General features: G+C 43.4%; 1 long non-coding RNA gene across 1 annotated transcript in view; it reads right to left on the bottom strand.

Moving 5' to 3' along the window:
• The window catches only part of LOC124777087, a 502,342-nt gene that overhangs the window by 244,578 nt on the left and 238,128 nt on the right, over window positions 1-19,636 (bottom strand). The gene's annotated exons all lie outside the window — the stretch shown is intronic.

Raw genomic sequence — 19,636 nt, 5'->3', positions numbered from 1 at the left:
ACTGGCGTATCACCCGGCGTGATGGTATGGGGTGCCATTGGTTACACGTCTCGGACACGTCTTGTTCGCATTGATGGCACTTTGAACAGTGGACGTTACATTTCAGATGTGTTGCCACCCGTGGCTCTACCCTTCATTCGATCCCTGCGAAACCCTACATTTCAGCAGGATAATGCACGACCGCATGTTGCAGGTCCTGTACGGGCCTTTCTGGATACAGGAAATGTTCGACTGCTGCCCTTGGCCAGCACATTCTCCAGATGTTGTAACCTCCCCCTCACTTATCGACCTTAATGACAGTGAAAAATTAAACCGCGTGTACCTAATGGAAATTTGGGAAAAGCAATCGTCACCGAAATTAATCTGTCGGTAAAGAGGGAGGAAAGGGTTACATCTAAATGAAAGGAAAAATGCAAATGAAATTGGTGGAAATTAATTTTGAGAAAAGGATAAAATTAATAAAGGAAGTAAATGTGCGGTCGTCACGTTAACAATTAATTGGCGTTAATTAGATATTTGAGATTTGGGGAAAATTACGGTCGCCAGTCCTATGGACAACTACTATAATAACTGAAAATGAAATACTAACGCACCCATAAGTAGCACTAAAAGCGTGGCAACTGAAGGTTGACACGTGTTGTGTGAAAACTGAATGTTTGTCAGAAGTAATAAATTTCGCTACACTCTTACTTAATTTAGCAAAAGAATTAATAAAACCGGAAAACTGAAAGTTAATTTAGTGACTGAAATTAATAGTGAACTTTGTTTCTGAAGCACTACGAAATTTAATAAAATAAGGTTAGTCTTGGGCTGCCTCAACAATCATTTCAAAAGCTACTTGAAGCTACGCAATTAAGAAATAAGAGATTTAACTTTGAACTTGAATTAAATGATTCTGAACAATTAACAATAGTTAAATTTAGTACGTACCAAGCTGAGCTGCAGTCACAGGTAAGCTAAAATATGGTAACAAAACTCGCACTCTTAATTTGTGCTTGTGTAGTATAAATATTGTAGCCAGCTATGAACGCTTTAACTGAACTTTGAAATTAAAGCAGTGAAATGGAATGATATTACTTTAACGCTGGCGTATGAATTTCAACGACACTCAGGTTCATTCCAGAAAAGGAAAGGACCCTACTTGTTAATGCAATTGGGACAATGAGCAACAAAGGTTCATGTTAAGTTGCTGTATTTTTGTGGTGCAACAGTTCTAAAAGCTGAGGTCTGCCATACAGTTCTAAAACTTTACGTGCTTCCAGTCTTCCTTGTTGGTTGATTGAAGGTTTGAAGCCGTCGATCGAGGAGGTGGCGACAGTCCCTCATTGTCGGCCGTCGCTGTTGCAGAAGCTGGATGTTGGTGCGCCTCCTTCTCGACACGGTCACCAGGCGAAACGGGCTCTTGTTGTGCGCCAGCTAATGCTTCCTGTCCGCGACACCGTGTCAGAAACTATCATAGCAAGTCGAGCGCAATTACATGCTGCCAAACCCCGAAAGCGCAGCAACTCGCGGGAGCGTCACACAACACACCTGCTCCACCGCCCTACCCCAGCCAGACTCCTCTGCCCGCGCTCCATGCGGCAGAGTTAACACTACCAAAGATCCTAAACACTTTGGTTCTCCACACGACCTATCGATGTAGTCGTTCGATAGCATAGTTTGCCCTAGGCCAGACCCAGCGTAAAAGTACAAATAATACACTCCTGGAAATTGAAATAAGAACACCGTGAATTCATTGTCCCAGGAAGGGGAAACTTTATTGACACATTCCTGGGGTCAGATACATCACATGATCACACTGACAGAACCACAGGCACATAGACACAGGCAACAGAGCATGCACAATGTCGGCACTAGTACAGTGTATATCCACCTTTCGCAGCAATGCAGGCTGCTATTCTCCCATGGAGACGATCGTAGAGATGCTGGATGTAGTCCTGTGGAACGGTTTGCCATGCCATTTCCACCTGGCGCCTCAGTTGGACCAGCGTTCGTGCTGGACGTGCAGACCGCGTGAGACGACGCTTCATCCAGTCCCAAACATGCTCAATGGGGGACAGATCCGGAGATCTTGCTGGCCAGGGTAGTTGACTTACACCTTCTAGAGCACGTTGGGTGGCACGGGATACATGCGGACGTGCATTGTCCTGATGGGACAACAAGTTCCCTTGCCGGTCAGGGAATGGTAGAACGATGGGTTCGATGACGGTTTGGATGTACCGTGCACTATTCAGTGTCCCCTCGACGATCATCAGTGGTGTACGGCCAGTGTAGGAGATCGCTCCCCACACCATGATGCCGGGTGTTGGCCCTGTGTGCCTCGGTCGTATGCAGTCCTGATTGTGGCGCTCACCTGCACGGCGCCAAACACGCATACGACCATCATTGGCACCAAGGCAGAAGCGACTCTCATCGCTGAAGACGACACGTCTCCATTCGTCCCTCCATTCACGCCTGTCGCGACACCACTGGAGGCGGGCTGCACGATGTTGGGGCGTGAGCGGAAGACGGCCTAACGGTGTGCGGGACCGTAGCCCAGCTTCATGGAGACGGTTGCGAATGGTCCTCGCCGATACCCCAGGAGCAACAGTGTCCCTAATTTGCTGGGAAGTGGCGGTGCGGTCCCCTACGACACTGCGTAGGATCCTACGGTCTTGGCGTGCATCCGTGCGTCGCTGCGGTCCGGTCCCAGGTCGACGGGCACGTGCACCTTCCACCGACCACTGGCCACAACATTGATGTACTGTGGAGACCTCACGCCCCACGTGTTGAGCAATTCGGCGGTACGTCCACCCGGCCTCCCGCATGCCCACTATACGCCCTCGCTCAAAGTCCGTCAGCTGCACATACGGTTCACTTCCACGCTGTCGCGGCATGCTACCAGTGTTAAAGACTGCGATGGAGCTCCGTATGCCACGGCAAACTGGCTGACACTGACGGCGGCGGTGCACAAATGCTGCGCAGCTAGCGCCATTCGACGGCCAACACCGCGGTTCCTGGTGTGTCCGCTGTGCCGTGCGTGTGATCATTGCTTGTACAGCCCTCTCGCAGTGTCCGGAGCAAGTAAGGTGGGTCTCACACACCGGTGTCAATGTGTTCTTTTTTCCATTTCCAGGAGTGTATTTACAAAACAAACCAATTATACATCGATATATATATATATATATATATATATATATATATATATATATATATATATATATGCATTCATGTCGATGTATAATTGGTTTTTTTGGTAAATATTAAAACAATTACAATATAAAAAGAGACAGAAATGTCATATCTTCAGGTGACAAAATAAGGCAAAAATTTATAGTACAATAGATGGAAATAGGAGGATATGCATTTGCGGCGTTACAATGTTTCACCAATTGAAAACGTCTGGTCAATGTTGGCCGAGCAACTGGTTCGTCACAATACGCCAGTCACTACTCTCGATGAACTGTGGAACCGTGTTGAAGCTGCATGGGCATCTGTACCTGTACACGCCATCCTAGCTCTGTCTGACTCAATGCCCAGGCATATCAAGTCCGTTATTACGGCCAGAGGTGGTTGTTCTGGGTACTGATTTCTAAGGATCTATGCACCGAAATTGCGTGAAAATGTAATCACATGTCAGTTCTAGTATAATATATTTGTCCAATGAATATCCGTTTATCATCTGCATTTCTTCTTGGTGTAACAATTTTAATGGCCAGTAGTTAAAATTTGCAAACGCAGACAACGACCTAGAGTGTTATACTTTTAATGTTAAGGAGTTCTAATTAAAAGAATGTCTAAGTACGTCTGTTGTCACACAGGTAACAGGTACTGCGACAGGAGCCACATAAATGCAACTGGCGCTTTCAGGTCTGTTCCACGCAGCTTGTAGCTAAGTGGCAACCCAACGTAAACAGTGTCTGTCATCAGAAGAGTAGGGCCTGTATGAAACCTAGAAAAGGTGGCGCATAAACAGACTTCGCGTAGCAGCGAGCTGTTTAACTGAGACACAGTAGTTATACACAAAGTTGGATGTGCGGAGGAGATCAAAAGTGGAGTCGAACTGCAAAGACGACAACACTGTCACGATATGAAAGAGGCACCCGGCATCAAAGGAAACCTCCAGAGCAGCTGCTGGCATTTCGCGTTCCTCTGCGAAGTCGCGCGCCCACTCCAGCGGAGGACGGCTGCGTCACTCCTGCCGGGAGGGCCACGCAAAGAGCGCTCAGTGCCCCACTCTCTGTGCGGACCACGCGCCATTAATTAAACACACAGACGGAATGCGGGGACCACGTGCGCACAAGCAGTCAAGTAGTTTGCCAAGAACTTCTGCAGACGCGGCGCTCTGATTGAAAAGGAGTAAAGCAAAGGACGTTCCCAGGCTAGCGCGCCACACGCAACAGTTTCTCCGGGGCGGAGGTTTCGCAGTACTTCAATCTGAGCCTTCCTCCGACATCCTCCTGTTGAACAGCAAGAAAAGGAATGTACAGAGTGAGGCACTTCTTTCAGTTTATATACTTCTGATGTGCTGATGATACTGATAATATTTTCACTTCGACCCATAATCACTATGGGTTCATCAATTAATATCGACAGCGCGTACCATATCCTTACCAGCCACCTAGATGTAACTGTCAAATTCGTTCTTTCAAATGGAGCTGCGCTGTTATTTTGTCCCTTAATAATACTTCTCGATGACATCTTCTTTCCTTCCTGTATTGGTGACATTCTATTCAAATTAACTCCATGTCACGCAATACTTCACTAGTAAAATGACAGCAGACCTAACAAAGTTTGTAAATTAATGAGGATGTCACACAGCAAATGTACATCAGCGGTATAAGTTAAACGAAACGTACGATTTTGTTTCAGTATACTTGTCTGAGATTATTACAAGGTAAATAGACTATTAATAAGCTTCATTGAAATACCGAAGTTCCTCAAAATGAAAAATAAAAAGGAGCGATTTGTACGTATCTTAATGAAATTTTTTATAGTCAAGATGGCATTAAAAGCTATTTCTTATTGAACGGTGTCGACAGGTACAACTGTACCTTCAGATCTTCAAAAATTTTTTTGCTTGTACGTCACGTTCGTCGAGCGTTCATTTATCAAGCCATGTTAACATTTTGGTGAACAGTATATTTCATGTTCCACACAAGTTTATCAAAAATGAAATTACAAACAGACTTGTCACAAGTAAAAATATACACAGCTAAAGTACATCTTGTGCAACTTGGAACGTCTATACATATGTAGCAGTCTTTGATGCTTGTCAGTTGCTGAAATCCACAGTATATAGTAAAACTGTACTTTTATGCCAATGTTTCCACGACGGGTGAGGCACATCTTGCAACCTTCGAACTCGAAATCTGTACTGCATTTCTAATGAGAAGAATACAAGATGTGTTGCACTCGTCATATAAATGTAAACATGCAATTATTCGCGTTACTGTGGACCCAAGACTGCACGGAAACCGAAAAACACTGATAGTTTTTTGCTGGGAACTGCTGTTGATTGAACTAACGCTCATGCTGCATGTCACATTTGGAAGCCTATTGCATTGCTTAGGCATTACTGGCCTGAAACTGACAAGATATTTACAAAATTGCATTTAAAACGGATATATCAGCTGCTTTCAGCTCAATTTGGAAAAATAATTGTTCAGCTTTTTCCGTCCCTGTTCTTATTTATTTTGTTTCTGACGACGGTTCGCATTTTCAAGAAAGAACATCGGCCATATTTATTGTAGTAGCTACATTACAAAATGGTTCAGATGGCTCTAAGCACTATGGGACTTAACATCTGAGGTCATCAGTCCCCTAACTAATCTAAGGACATCACACACATCCATGCCCGAGGCCGAATTCGAACCTGCGGTCGTAGCAGCAGCGCGGTTCCGGACTGCAGCTACATTACAATTAAGATCTGTCGACGGTTAGAAAGTACGATCTGCAATGCAATCATCCTTGACATGTTTTAACACTACGCTTTCAGTTCATATTAACACAGAGCAAAAATTCTGAAGATAACCGTCAGAGAACAGAATCGAAATCGTTTCCTTTTACTGTCGGCTTTAAATGGTAAATTTAGAAATGGCTCTGAGCACTATGGGACTTAACATCTGAAGTCATCAGTCCCCTAGAACTTTGAACTACTTAAACCTAACTAACCTAAGGACATCACACACATCCATGCCCGAGGCAGGATTCGAACCTGCGACCGTAGCGGTCGCGCGGTTCCAGACTGTAGCGCCTAGAGCCGCTCGGTCACCCCGGCCGGCTGGTAAATTTAGACATTTATCTTCTAGGGAAAGTGCTAGTGAAACATATACACAGGAATGTCCGACGGTGGATTGCGATCCGCATCATCTTCTAGCGGTGAAACATGAATCAAATGCATAATAGTGTATTATTACCGAAGGGATCGGCTGGTAGGACATGTTCTGAGGCATCAAGGGATCACCAATTTAGTATTGGAGGGCAGCGTGGAGGGTAAAAATCGTAGAGGGAGACCAAGAGATGAATACACTAAGCAGATTCAGAAGGATGTAGGTTGCAGTAGGTACTGGGAGATGAAAAAGCTTGCACAGGATAGAGTAGCATGGAGAGCTGCATCAAACCAGTCTCAGGACTGAAGACCACAACAACAACATTACCGAAAATATTCGTTGCAATTACAATACTTCAAGCTATGCTTTCCATGTTTTCAAAAATCGTCGAACAACGCAAGCAAAACTCGCAAAACGGATAATCCGAAGCAGGACAGCCGGATGCTCGCTGATCCCTCCTCCCTTACATCAAAGTACTCAGAAAATATCCCTGAACGAACCACGAAATTTTGTCGGTGCAGCGGGTTCACCCTGTGTCTGTTCAACTGATAACGCTGTTGATTTTGCAAATGGTTTGTCGTCTCTGAAAGAATAACACTGTAATTGGCAGACCGTCTTTGAACATCAACTCCTATTCCCAAACTTCGAGCGTAGTGTGTATCTCAAGTGCTTTCTAGGATGTCGCGCCAGAGTCTTTCTCTCCACTACATATCCAGATAACATTCCGTCAATGACCATCTTACAGTCAACCGCGATTGTAAATAGCACCGTCGTGGACAAAGTCAGCAGGCTTGGGCAAGAGTCGGAACGCAGACCTTTCTACAGGTAATGGGACGCGTCTCCGGAATTCTCCACGCGATGTCTTAATTACGAGGCTGCTCTATCGTACACAGTGTGCATTAGGCCTACTAATCTCAAGTGCTTCCGCGTCTTCAAATTCCTCTGTTAACAGCCTCAAACAGCCGACCAGATACCTCGGACTCCCGCCAACTGCACTCAGACCTTTAGACAATTTATTTGTCGCGGAGTGTGGTCTAACTGGCATGAGCGAGGAAAGCAATGAAACAGATGCTATGTTTGTCGGAGACTTTCACTTCCTGTCTCCTGCTTATCCCACTGATAAGTGACACGTCAATACTGGAACCTGAAGTATTCCTACCTTTTTCAATGTCAACGGTATAAAATTCTCACGGTTTCCAAGTCGCTGCGATTTAAGAAGGATCCCCTGCTTTCACAGTTTCCATTGTTTCATCGTCATCTGGTGACAATCAAGAGCGTGTCAATCTTCGAAAGTTGGTATTTCTTGTACTGCTTAATTATATTCTACAATTCATTTGCGTTATAGAAGACGTTATTAATGACAAAAACGCTGATAACCTTGGCGCTGAGCGCCCGTAAGCTCCAAGGAGCAACAAATTTAACGCTTATGCCGTTTCTCAGAAATCAGCTTGACAAAATAGATAACCGCAATATGTATCTACATGTGTGATCTCGACGCATAATTGTCGGTACTATCTTTGATACAATGAGTAAGTTTTGAATAGGCGCGGAGTTGCTCGCAGTTACTAGTCAGTGAACGAAAAAACGCCAACTTACTGATCCCCATGTCCGTAAAGCTGATGATTATTCTTACAGAAAAACTGAATGTTTACAGACGGTTAGACTTGTGCTTAAGTTTTCCCAGAGTTGAGGAGACTGCTGTTACAGTTTTTTCAACGATGCGACCTCTCGCAACAGAGCCTGTGTATGCCGCATGTGTACAGCACGTAAAGATATTTTAAGTGGCGATGTTCCGAAGAAACAAAATTTTTTTATTATATTTGAATTCAAAGAAGCAGCAAGTGGTAATACACCAAACTAACTGTAATTTAGTATAATTTCATTTAATGTAGAAGCCTCTCAATGTTATATCAGTACGACAAATAACTTGATAAGTATATAGAGTAGAAATCAATACTTCCTTAGAGTGTCAAAAGAGGAATAGTCACATAAGGAAAGAATCAACCAAAGTAAAACAAGTCGGATCTCGTGCTTCCAGAAGAAAAAACTCATAAATAAAATTCAGTTTTCTTCTTCTGACACACATTCCCTGAAGTAGAGAAGCCTCGAGAAGTACTTGTAGCTGTTTTTCCTCTTCTTTGTTATTCTGTTTATTGTACGATTAGAACGGCTAGTGGGTCATGCAGCTTTCTCAAGCACAGTTTTAAGGAGATTTTCGCTGTCTCATTCGACTCTTCCAGCATTAATTTAATGGTTTTATCTATAACCACGCTTCTCTGTATATGAAGACCTTTCCCTGTACCTATGGATGACGGAGATTAATCGATCGAAACGAATCCAAAACCTCCTTTTGTGGGGAAATACAAAAAACATCCTCATGTTTTATTTTTGTCTTGTAAAACATTTATAGGAGATGCTTTACATTAATCTCCTATCTCAGTAACATGAAAAGACGAACTGGATTGTCCTGCAGGACGCATCACAATATTATAAACCGAGGATTTGTTCCCATCTTCAAACTGATTGTGAATTAGGAATCAAAGCTTCTTAGTACAACATCAGAACTAGCTATATTTTCACAAAACTTCCGTAATGGAACATATGCAGGGAATGTCTAAACTGCTCATAGATTTTGAAAGCATTATCTATGAAATTTACCCTGAAAATCATTAATGCCCTCTGCTATAGCTGTTGTTGGTCTTATCAACACCTTCTCATAAAATGGTCCGTACTTACATGGAATGTATGTAACTATCTTTCATGCATTCTTGATCTTCTTGTCTTGTACTTGGATTTTTGCATTGAACGCCATTTCTGTTAAAATGTGGGGCACTCTTCTTTTACAGAAAGAAAGTGTTTGTCGCCACACCATCAGTGAACTCAGATGCGGTCAGATAACCTTTAGGTAAAAAGTACTCTAACTTCCTGTATTTTGAAATCGAAAACGAGAATATTTCTAGAGACTACGATGTTGTTATTGCAAAACTAACACGCTTTTAAACGATCTAGAATAGTTATTATACGATTAACTGTTATTCATTTATCTTTAATGAAGTTGACCTAAACTCAGACGTCAGACATCAAACACAAAACAATACTCTGATGCACTGCAAACAGGAGGTTTTAAGCAACGAACAATAGCTTTTAGAACAACCACAGCGTTCAGGGCGGACGAACTCTAGGTGGGATGTTCGACGAACATATTTACAAGTCTGATGAAGCCGGCATATGAGTGGTTTTCGTTACCTTTTTAGAACTGAGAATGCGCGTATATACTGTAAATCACTTTAGGTATGTTAACAGCGCGTAGCGTTGCGCAGTTGGAGGTGAGCCGCCAACAGTGGTGGATGTGGGGAGTGAGACGGCGGAGTTTTGAGAGCGGATGATCTGGACAGAGACAGTAAATTTGTAAGACTAGATGTCATGAACTGATATATATATATAATATGACCTTTGAACAATATTAAGGTAAATACATTGTTTTTTCTCAATCAAAATCTTTCATTGCTAACTATGCCTATCAGTAGTTAGTGCCTTCAGTAGTTTGAATCTTTTATTTAGCTGGCAGTAGTGGCGCTCGCTGTATTGCAGTAGCATGAGTAACGAAAATTTTTGTGAGGTAAGTGATTTGTGAAAGTTATAGTTTAATGTTAGTCAGGGCCATTCTTTGGTAGGGATTATTGAAAGTCAGACTGCGGTGCGCTAAAAATATGTTGTGTCATTTTAGTGTTGATCAGAATAGGTAAAGAGCGAAATGCGAAATGTCTGAGTACATTCAGTTCTGCTCAGCTGTTTGAAAAGCAAATAATGTAAGAGGTTTATCAGCACAGTAATTCATTAATTTTTCTAAGGGGACGTTACATCATCTATTTCTTATTTCCGCTATATAGATAAATTAACAATGTGATGTATTTGCTGTTTCTAGTATGGGAGAGAAAAGTTAGCCAAACGAGAAATGGAAGAGGTGTTTTCATCTGTTAAACATATGTACTTTCTGTGCATCTAAAGTTCACCTATATATGATGAACAGCAATGACCCTATAACCGTCCCCTGCGGTAACCACAAAGTTGCTTTCATATCTGACGACTTTCTCAGATCTGTTTTGTCTGTTGTCATCACTTTAAGCGTAACAAGCGGGTCTCGAATGCCATTGCGCGAAATGTGCGTGCCTTCGACGGGTCTGCGTGAGTAGTGTGCGGCAGGTCAGTCTCTCCCGTAGCCTACATCTCGGCGGAAAGAGGTGATACCGGGCGCTAGCGATCTATTGCCAACTCATACTGCTTGTGCGAGTGAACGGTTTCGCACCGGGAACTGCTCATTTAACCTGTTACTACCCACTCGAGTTGTAAGGGCTTTATGTAGCATGCTGCAGCTAACGCCAGTCATTTATTAGCACGAGACGTTTGCTCGAGCAGTGACTCCACAGCGGCACGTGCAATCAGCACTCTGTGTCTCGGCCGTTTACCTTGCGGACAGGCAGCGCACCTGGACAGAGTTACGACCGTCGCCTTGCCCCATCGCGGCCCCAGCACAGGAACGCACGGTGTCGCACACACACGGCTAGGAACACTGCTGTATAGCAGCCACGCACGTGTGCCGCTGCAGCTGCCGCCGCCTCCGCTTTCCACTGATTATCTGCTCCGCAACCGGCTGCGAATTTCAACACGCCGCCCTGTTTGGCTTTTCCTGGCCGCTCGATTTCTAAACCTAACCTGGCATACGCGCTGTTATACGACACAGAAATCTCGAGCCTCGGGTCGGCAGCGCGTTTTAATGAGCGCATACTGCGCGACCACATGCTTGCCTTCCATGCCGGCCAGCTCCTCCAAACCGTAAGTCTCTCTCTCTCTCTCTCTCTCTCTCTCTCTCTCTCTCTCTTTCTCTTCTATCGCACGGGGGGAACGAGAGGCCGTGCCTGTTTCGGGTTCTTTGTACTATCTGCCGTTTCGTCAGCACGAGTGACTAGCATTCTCCAAAAATGTTATTCTCCGCCGCTCGTAGTGAACTCCAATATTTGTACTCCAACAACACTTCCGATACCACTGCACCACTGTACGGATAGGTGGCTCATGAGAATAGCAGCCACTCGTCCTTACGGAATGTCGCATCAACTAAAAAACTGTCGGCAGAAATTCCGGATAGAGACGTCTTATTTATAGAGTATGTAAGGCTCTTTGAGATCACCAACTGGTCATACTGTACTTTGCACGGCGTCGGTGCATTGCACTAAACGTACTGAAAGGAAACACTCTGTAAGTATGGATCAGAAACACCCAAAGGTATCCGATTACAAGGCTGAAGGCCATTAAATTGTGTACATATGTCATCTCGCTCCTGAACGACACCGCTGTCCATTAAAATTATATCAACAAGAGCAACAAATAACGAAATACTACTTATTGTGTGTATACACAGTAGTAGGAACGATTAAATTTGTTGGCGATTAGGGGTATACAAGGTACAAATTACAGAACACAGCAGCCACGTCCGCCGGGAACAGTGACTCTTAACCCGGCTCGATATCGAGTCGATGAGAGCTTGGATGACAGACAAGAGTACGTCACTGAATGCTGGTTCAGCTCTGTGGCAGAGTTCATGATTCGCAGTAGCTGGCGTCTGACAGCGTCCCATTCTCCTGGCAGGCCATGAACAGGTGTTGTCACTGCTTGAGATATCTGGACAGGCGCCGGCCGGGATAACAGCCGAACATCCTTTCTGTCTGGGTAGGTCTCGACACCACGGGCAACATGTGGTCTACCGTTATCTTCTCGAAAGATAACGACGCAGAGACTTCGAAAATAGAACATAGCAGCCGGCCTTAACACGTCACAAACGTAACGGATGGTCTCCAAATTACCGGTTGTGCGAACCGTCGGTGATCGTGTTACGTACCCAGTGACGCCCCACACATATTATCACGCCAGTTGCTGTATTATGTCATGACGAAAGCAGGCTGGCCAAGTCCGTTCTCCTTATCGCCTCTAGACGCGGATACGACCACCATGATGCTGTATGCAGAACCGGGACTTCTCTGAAAGTAGGAGGGCTATCCAGAAAATAGTTTACATTTTCGCCTGCAGCAGCAATGGGTAGGGCTACTGTGGCCATATCGCTGTCTGAGCGTTCATCCACACAGTCGGCATCCAGCCGAGCCAGCGTGAGGTTCGTGTCGTCTCCCGTTATTTCACAATAAAAGTTTTCAATGTATGTCCCCATTGAAATTCCTGCGAGTTGTGAAGGCCGGTCAGTAATAAGGTTTTTAAAACGTTTATCCGTTATGGAGGTGGAACACTGTGACTGTTATGATTTAAGGTTTCCACAAATTACTGCAACCAGTCGCCTTTAGCTTTATTTTTCAATTTTTATTTTCCATTATTGATTTCGAATGGCCTAGGGTTCATCATCAGGTTGTACATATTCATTATATGTTAGGAGCGTTGTGGGGGTCGTACAGAGTTAGTAGTGTCTTTTGGTTTGTTCTTGGTGCACACATTGTTTTGGAAAACATAACGTATGTTTTGCAGTGACGTTAATTTTACACCACTTTGCAAGTTTAGTCACAGCTAACAACTTCCACATGCTTTACGTAACGTTGGCAAAAGAATTATCGGAAATTATGTGAAGTGTACGGAAACAGCGCAATCACTAAAGGCGGAGTGCGCCAACGGTGCATTAGGCTTAAAAGCGGCCTAACTATTTTCACGGTAAAGAACGAAGTGGACGACATATTTGGCGGGGAGAGATATAGGCACCAAAAATTGTCTTCCCAGAAACGCACGCAGGTATAGATGCGTGCATGTTAAGAACGTTGTGGCAATTCTGAAACATTACTTGGATGCTAGTTCCTATAGTTTTTTGGCGTGTGGCGTTGTATTTACCTTTCCTCCCCTACGATGTAAAGATTCATGAAAGTGGCGAGATTGGACTGAGCAACGGTTGGAAATTTGTACGGGCGCTGATAGCCGCAGAGATGAGCGCCCCACGAACCGAACATAATCATCATCAGCCTACGACGTACAACAACGGCGGCGTGGCTGCGACGCCTTTATTTCTTCGAGTTGACTTTCTCTCCGAGGAGCTGAATTTTAAGATGCAACTCTCGTCACATCGGGAGAAGGAAATCAGGACGTAGCTCACTAGTTGAACGAAAAAATTGCGACTCCACACATTACAACTTTTACTTAACACAATACTGAGACGTCTCGATTATATAACGACTTACTCGCTCCACCTCAGAAGACCGACAGACACCGATATCGGCGAAAAATGACAAATGTGTTCCATATAATGATTGCTATTTCTGTTCTTCAATTTTCTGTCAGCGTGGATATAATCATACATCCCTGCGATATCTTTGCCGTATGGAAACGCCGGAAATATTTATGTATATGTGTAGGCCATTTAAAGAGGCTACACAACGATCAAGCTCTGTGACTGATGAGTTGGTGGCAAAAGTATGAGGAGATTCAAGTAAACCGGCGATTCACAATGACACACCTATCGTTTAGTTTCCCATAAATGTCGTGAAGTTTGATGCAACGTATCGTTGCACACAAACTAGGCTGTCACTAATTTTGTGCAAGGTGGTACCAAAAATCTTGACAGAAAACCCCAAGAACCAGCGCACGACTCCGTCATTGACATTTCTGGATTCTCACGAAAAACGCGGTGACTGATTACTTAATCGAATGGTAACTGGAGACAGGACTTGGTTCAGACACGTGAACTGTGAGACCGAATTGTTGCTTATGGAACGCGGGCTCACAAATCCTCCCAAAAACCAATAACATGGTTCCAAGCTTTGTCTGTAAGACATATTCTGGCGACTGCTTTTTGGGACAGTAAAGGTATGCTTCTTTTCTATTTTCTGGTCAAACAGCCAACTCTGCAAGGTATTGTCAGACTTTGGAATGATTAAGAATAGCAGTTCAGAATGAACACAGAGGAATGCTGAGCTCAAATATTTTGCTCTTGCACGACAGTGCTCGGCCACACCAGACAAATCGCACCCGAGAGGTACTCGACGCTTTCAAGTGGAAGGTGTTCCCTCGTGCGCCATTAAGTCCTCATCTTGCACCCAGTGACTATCATCTGAGTCCGGCGACGAAGACCTGGCCCGCAACGACGGCGAGGAACTGCGAGAGGGCGTGACTAACCGGTGTCGAACTCTCAGACAGCAGAGTTTTATGCCAGTGGAATGCCAAAGGTGGTTCGCCGCTATGAAAAGGTCCAAATAAGTGTGGAGACTATGTTGCAAAGTACTATTTAACTGTCGCTTTCAAATGAATAAAACATCTTTATTCCTATACTTTTTCATAATAATATTCGCCCTCTCTAAGTCCATTTCTCCCCCCCACCCCCGTCCCCCGTCTGTCCATTTCCTCTCCCCCCCCCCTCCCCCCCCTCCCCCCTGTCTCTGAGCTTGAGCCTTTCTTATTGTTATTGCAAACTGAACATTGATTGAGAGTATGGGATCACTGGTATAAGGGGCGTGGGGATAGCAGCTACAGAGACAGTATTCCGCGTAGTTTTAATCTACGAATGGGGAGGATTTCAAAGTTATGAGCGATTCAGATTCCGTAGTAGTATTCTAAATCATAACCCGATAAGCCACCAATGAAATTTTGCTGTTTTCTGTTAAAACCGACTGCGAGGAAGAAAACAAAACACACATTCCAGTATACAAAATTTTGGTTTAAAATTGTACATGAGACAGAATGCATATGAGAGAAGCCATTTGTCTAATCTGTTAATCGTCTGAACGCCTTGCTGTCGTAGTTAAAACGAAACAGCACACTTTCACAGCACAACATTTTTTTTTCCCGCAGTCCGTTTGAATAGAAATCCTGCTCATTGCTGTTTACAATATATTTATATACAGGGTGTATCATAATTAATGGCGTATACGCATACAGCTGAAAGTACACGATACTAGAAGCAAAAAAGTCTGAGTAAACATAGGGTCGAAAATACATGCCTTAAGAGCTACGAGCAATTTTTCATCTTCGATACTGTGAAGCAAATCTCTTCTACTGCAAGTTCTTTGCTTTCCACATTTTGGGGAGTAGTAGTATGGAGCAAAACAAGAAAAAAGTCCAGTAAACATTTGCTCTAAAATCCATACCTTAAAAGTTATGAGCAATTGTTCATTAGCGTTTCCAAGTAGCCAAGATGAGCACGTGCTTACAGTTCTTAAGGTATTCATTTTAGAGTACATATTTACTGGACAATCGTGTAAAGGTTTGAAGTAAATTGGTCAAGAACTTTTCGATATAAACATTGGGACGACAAAGGATATTACAGCATCGTATAAAAATTTGACGTAAATCAGCCAAGATAGTAGAATAGACTACTTTCAAAATAATTATAATAATAATAATAAATGAGTTACAGAAAAGATTACGGTGTCCCAGTAAAATCTTCAGATCTCCGTAATGACTTGGAGAAGTAAATGTAGTAATGAAGCAGAGGTTGCAAAAAGTAACAACTTAATAATTTCTGGCATCCCAGTACAAGTTTTCGATGTTTGCTCTCTTCTGTGCTTCTGCAGTTAAACCTGAGCATATCAGTAGATGATCCGAATCCGCAACACCGGTTTTGGCAAATAAAACATTCATTTGTGGCAAGGTCTCCTATCCTGTTTAGATGTTGTTGGGCTGGGCAATCATTTCCCGTTGTTACTTGCAAATTGGTTACTGCTTCTCTGCCCAGATCTCTCCTGAACAGCTTCCAAAATTCTTGTATCTTTTCCCAAGATTTCCCTTTTGATTTAATTCTTAAATCTGTCTTGTGGAATTCCGCAGTTGTCTTGTGAATAACTTTCCCAAGTGTGTCAGGTGGAATGCTCTTCTCGTTAACTTGCCTATGTGTTCCTTTCCTGGCCAATAGATCAGCAGTCTCATATCCGTCCTTTCCTACGTATGAAAGTATCCACCGAAACTCTGTTTACTTATTTGTGTCCGTAATATCCTTTATAGCTTGTCCTTTTTCACCTATGGTTGTTTCATTGGAAAGGTTTGTTAAGATGGCTCACATGGCTGATTTAGAATGAACAGTTACTACAATTTTTGTAAATAAATTGGTTCTTTATATAAGATTGTTAACTGCTAGTTGCGTTGCATGTACTTCAGCGACGAAGTTCGTCATGTTGCCCGGCAGATGAATATTGAGAAAACAATTTGTAGTGACGACTCTAGTTTTATGATTAACTTGTGATCCGTTCGTGTATATTCGGGTTCTGTATTTGTTTCGAGTAACATATTTATTGCAATTGCATTTACTACCACGCTTAGAGCTTCTTACTTAGAAATCTCTACTGAATTTTTATACCCACAAAACGGAAAGGAGTGAGAACTTTATTTCGGATTCTCTATAGTAACACCTCATTAACTCAAACGTAGGTTGTTAGTGATTCTATATCCGTTACATGATTCCTTGACTAAACGCACACAAGAGTCTGCACTGGGTGTGACAATAGATATTGTGGTGAGCAGCATATACCGATTGCGAGAATCGGACGTTCCGTCCTACGAACGCATCTCTGTGTCTTATCGAACCAAATATTTTGTTTTATGGAGTCGTTGTGAAGTAAATGGAGAGATCGGACTTGTGGAAGGAGGAGAGAGATGGTATTGTTGTGAGACGCCATTACGGTATATAGTAAATGTTCAATTAATTTTTTGCACAAAATAAAATCCAATAACTAACATAAAAGTATGCGAGGTGTGTATATCTTCGTACCTAAATTAGTTAATTATCACGGTGCAGATATTATGAGACTAGATCGCTCGGAGGTGAAGTTTGGAACGATAGTGCGAACCTGCATTTTCCACGGTCATAATTCGTCGAGAGATTATGTCCGAACTAATAAGCTATAACCTGCCAAATTATTGGACCTATCATCCAGACTCATCAAACAACATAGAACACAGATGTGCCGAACAATGTGGGCAACGAGTAAAGGTTTTAGAGGTTTCAGGTGGAGCAGATAACGTCGAGGAATTTCCGCTAGATCGCCGCTGCGGAATTCATCTCTTGCTCTCCTTTAGTATTTAAAACGGAATATTTATATTTTCCAGGTCTTTAGGAGAGTAAAGATAAAAGGAAATAAGAAACTAAACTAAACCAAATAAAACCAATAACTAAACCAATAATTAAAATAAAAGCACACATAGAGTACATTTATTTATAATAATATATAAATAAAGAATAATTATAACTAACTAACCAATAATAACATATTAAAACGCGAAGACAGACCGTAAATGTACCATTAGATAGAAGTAATTCATATTTGCGGGCTGTCATTTCTTGGTGCTAGTTCTACGCGAAAAGGGAGGAGGGAAAATTACCGCTCACTGTTCCGTCGACGACAAAGTCATTAAAAGTACAGCTCACCCTCAGGAAGCACACGTATGGGGGCCGAGGTGTACCGTGTCCTTTACAAGGGAACCATCCCAGCATTCACGATGAGCGATTTATGGATACAACGGCAAACAACACGTGGATGACGGAGTAGAATACGAACCCTTGCAGTCCACTTCTCAAGAATTCTGAGCCAGCTCGCTCGGATTGTTTACATGGAACTGACACGAACGCGACGCCCAAAAAGCTGTCTGGCTGGGCCACCGTTTATATTTGTAGCTCATTACTTCTCAGGCAACGTCACTGCATAAACCACACCGCGCTCGCTTTGTGTCGGCACCTGCTCAGCCCTGTAGCTTTGTTTCGCGCGTTTATTGTCTAAGCACCGCCCAGCACACTCGCCAGGCGTTAATCAGTGACGCGCTTTCGTTTGTTCTTTGTCTGACGCGGTAATCTCGTTTGCGTTTCAAAAGATTACGAAACAGTAAGCTGAAACAGTGTTGTTCTTTCAGAAAACAGAAGCCTCGACCTTCAAGGGTTACGCTATGCTGTCCTTTGGGCTTGCATCCTTCATTTCGCGCTCCTTTCACCCGAAAATTCTGAATCGTCTTTCCATTGCATCCGAAAAATCTTGCCTTGAATAACATGTAACTCAAAAAGACATAAATCAGTAATTACAGATTTTCAAGTTTACAGGCGAGTATATGATACCGTTTTTAGTCGTGATATTTCGACGCGGGTCGCCTAGAAAGTAATGCATCGCATTTTTTTCTCAGCTGAAAACTATGATACGAATGTGAAACGTTACGTATGTATCATTTGAAGGGGCCGCAGTAAGCGCGCCAAGTTTCCGTCACTTCCGACAGATAGCGTAGCTCCAGGACAGTTTCAAAATGGCGTCTGTAGGTGATGTATAGGGTGTCCAGAAAAGGACTCCCTGATTTCAAAATTAAATATCTCGAAAACAGAGAGCGATAGAGGAATGCAGTAAACGGTATGTTTATTGTGAAAGCTGTAAGAAGTTTATACAGCAGTTTGAAATAATAGTTACAAAAGCTGCTAACAGATGGCGCTGTAATCGCCATACGTAATGCCTAGTATAAATAGTGATCCGAAGCCCAGAGCGATCAGTTCCACTATTGAAACGTGAAAAGAGGTTAGCGTACCGAAGGAAGAGATTAAAACCATGTACTCCATTGAACAACGCGTGTTTCTGGTGCTAGAGTACCACAGGTTAGAAGAGAGTCCTGCGGTAACAAGGCGAAGTTTTGAAGCACGATTTAATGTTCCAAAAGGACCCGATGCGAAAACCATTCGTACGCTCTTCGCAAAATTTCAACGAACAGGCAGCGTAACTGATGATCTAGTGGGGCACGTTGGTCGCAAGCAAACCGCAGTTACGCCTGAAAATATCGCCACAGTTTCTGGAATTATTCAGCGAAATCCAATGTCATCCGTCCGTAGAATTGCATCTGAGACTGGTTCGAGGCGTTCCAGCACGCAGAAAATACCGAGAAATAGCCTACACATGTTTCCATTCAAAATTCAAACGCACCAGGCCATACCCGTACGAGCTGTGCAACAAAGGGTTGCCTTTGCTAATCAGATGCTCACAATGATTGATAGTGAAGGATTTGATGTTGGCTGCATCTGGTTTACAGATGAAGCACACTCCACTTGAATGGATACGTGAATAAGCAGAACTGGCGATTTTGTGGTTCCGAAAAGCCATATTGGTGTGAAGCGAAACCCCTGTATTCTCCTAAAGTTAATGTGTGGGCTGCAGTATGCAGCAGAGGCATTATTGGCCCTTTTTTCATTCGAGAAACGGTCACTGGTGCACGTTACGTTGCAATTTTGGAACAATTTGACGCCACACAGCAAGCGTTAGAGGATCGACCAGGTACTGAATGGTTTATGCAAGATGGAGCCCGACCACATCGGACCGAACAAGTGTTTC

Source organism: Schistocerca piceifrons, chromosome 2 (genome assembly GCF_021461385.2).
Source record: "Schistocerca piceifrons isolate TAMUIC-IGC-003096 chromosome 2, iqSchPice1.1, whole genome shotgun sequence".
In the NCBI taxonomy this organism is placed as follows: Eukaryota; Metazoa; Arthropoda; class Insecta; order Orthoptera; family Acrididae; genus Schistocerca; species Schistocerca piceifrons.
Note: the sequence above shows the minus strand (reverse complement) of the source record. Positions and strands in the feature narration are given on the sequence as shown.